Genomic DNA, 2,901 nt, shown 5'->3' with positions numbered 1-2,901 from the left:
GTAAGATTTTGCTAAAAAATTGCTTTTTTTTTTTTTTTTTTTTTCTTTTTTGAGACAGAGTCTTACTCTTGCAGTGGTGAAATCTCAGCTCACTGCAACTTCTGCCTCCTGGGTTCAAGTGATCCACTTGCCTCAGGCTCCCAAAGTACTGGAATTACAGGTGTGAACCACCGCACCTGTCCTGAACTACTGTTTTAGAAGTCTTAAGGAACTATATTTACTTTTGCTGTAGAGTCTCAACTATTCAAAAAGCAATGTTAAAAAAAATCGAAATCACTTATTTTCCCATTTGCAAAAAAGTAACTAAATGGGATCTTTAGTATAAAGACACATTTAGTAAAAACAAAGGAGAGATGATACTTCCCACCCAACTAGATTTTTTGGAATTAAAAAATTGACTTGGTTTGAACACAAATAAACTAAGACATCATGGTTTCTATAAGTGGTTACAGAATAGAGAGAAAACCTAAGACATATGATATCATCTTTTATGGGTAATTTCATCAATTTGTGTAAGTAGTAGCATTCTAATGACAAAAAAGGAGATAGAACATAATGATTCCACAGAATAAATGGACATGATCCTGTGATTCTAGGCTGATGAGACCTGACTTTCCTCGCAGAATCAATATGCACAATTTTATTCGTAAGGAATATATTCCATTGCATTCAGAGAAGTATTATTTATAAAATGAAATTCTTTAGTAATGTCATGTGAGATAAGGCATGTGTGAGGTTAAGGGGCAGTTCAATTTGTAGATTTTTACTACTTAAAATTTACCCCAGACATGGCTTTGGGGCATTCCCCAGTGGGTTAACTGTTGAGACCAATATAGCTGCCAATACACCTCCCTCCTTGACTCTGGCAATCAGTATGTGGGCATGCATCTAATGTTTGGCTGACTGCCTGCTCCACTTTCAGGCCTGGTGCTACTGAGCAAAGACAAGCGGACACCTAGTTCCACATTCTTGGCTCCTCAGAGCTGTCTTGAATTCTGTGCATTTTCTAACCTAAGTCCTTGGAAATCCTTTGGAGTTGACATTATCTTTCTACTGTATTTCCGTATTGCTTATGGTCACCAGCACCAGTTTCTTTTGCTTGTAACCAAGACCTCTTATTTTGAAAAATATTTTGCACATATTTATTAAGGTTTTTCTATAGTTTTAGTAATGTGCAGATGTTGCCATTTTATTTACTAAGAAAAATCATGGCTTATGCTTCCAAAAATTTACAATCTCCAGACGGAGCTGAATCCATATGGAAAGTGCTACATATATCATAATAAAATAATGAGTGTTAATATACATGTTAAGAAACCAAAAGATAATATAGAATTTCAGGGCATCTCAATAAAGAGTTTTTCACATATGGTGGCCCTACTCTTACTGGGAAAGCTTGCAAAACAATGGTGTGTGTGCATTTGTGTGTAATTTTTTTTAAAAATAAAGGTATATATAACTTTCTTGAAGCTAACCAATCCAGAATTTTTTTTTTTAAACATGTACTGCTGTCTCCAGGTAACAAATATAATTTGAAAAGAAGCTCTAAGATCAGGATTCAGTGACTAATTTCTGCAATAAAAATGAAATCCATCCATCTTTTCTCCTGTATCTCAATATCTGATAACAATTTTTCATTTTAAATACTAACTATTCAAGTCTTTTCAAGCTTCTAAAAGACTGGAAAGTTAATTTTCCAAATGTGCTGATGAGCAGTTGCAAAGATTAGTTTACATAATCTATGTTCCTGCTGGCAGAAGCATAACTTTCTATTTAATGCAATGAAACAGGTATTTTTAAGGCATTTTTTTCCTTTATAAAATCTGAACTTAACACATACCCTGTGTGAATATAGAATAAAAGCAATTGTTTGTTTCTGCAAATTTCACCTGAAGTAGGAGTTTTAACTGCCAGCTTTGAATCCAGGATCAATAGTGAAACATGGTTGCATGCTCACTAATATTAAGATTTCTGGTGTTTAAAACTTTCAAAGAAGCAATAATTTCATAGTCTTTTAGGGAGCTGAGTAGAAGGAATAATATAGGAACTTTTTGGATTTGGTAATGTTTAATCTATAACTAAATTTGGAACTATATCATGTCTTCTCTAAAATAACATATCTTTTCCTTAATAGGAATAAGAAAACATTTTTATTTTGAAAGTTGTATCTAGGAATAGATAAAGTAGATACGGAAGTGTTCAGGTATTTTAAAAGTACTATTTTTTTCATAATGTAAAAAGTTTGCAGAAGTGGAGGTGGATAAAACTCAAATGCAAAACTATCTGCAAATCACCTAGAATTACTACCTGGGTAAAACTTGTTTGCATTCCCCACCAATGTAGAGACTAAGTCTCTGTGAAGAAATGAATGGATATTTTGAATAGGAGATGGGTGATTAAAAAAAAAATGTCCCCCCATTGATTAGGGCAGCCTTGCTGTGGAAAGAAGTGGCACTGAGGTGAACCTTAGAACATCCTGGAATGTTAGGTACCTGGGCAGCAAAGAAAGATTTGCAAGATCCAAAATACACAATCTGTCAGTATTTGATATAGACAATGGATGACCATAAATTATCTAATAACAGCATATCCTTCATTTGGGCAATACCAGAGATTCTCTACTTTTATCCCTAAGCTTACCAAGATTGAGTCATTTTCACAATCTAGTCTGAATTTCCAGTTAAAAATGTTGCATTGATCAACCTGATTTTTCTCTTTTCAAAACCCCACTGCAATATTAGAAATGGAATTTTATCATTATAAAGACACATGAGGCCGGGCGCGGTGGCTCAAGCCTGTAATCCCAGCACTCTGGGAGGCCGAGACGGGCGGATCACGAGGTCAGGAGATCGAGACCATCCTGGCTAACACGGTGAAACCCCGTCTCTACTAAAAATACAA

This window comes from Rhinopithecus bieti, unplaced genomic scaffold (genome assembly GCF_001698545.2).
Source record: "Rhinopithecus bieti isolate Rb0 unplaced genomic scaffold, ASM169854v2 scaffold_2574, whole genome shotgun sequence".
NCBI classification, from domain to species: Eukaryota; Metazoa; Chordata; class Mammalia; order Primates; family Cercopithecidae; genus Rhinopithecus; species Rhinopithecus bieti.
Note: the sequence above shows the minus strand (reverse complement) of the source record.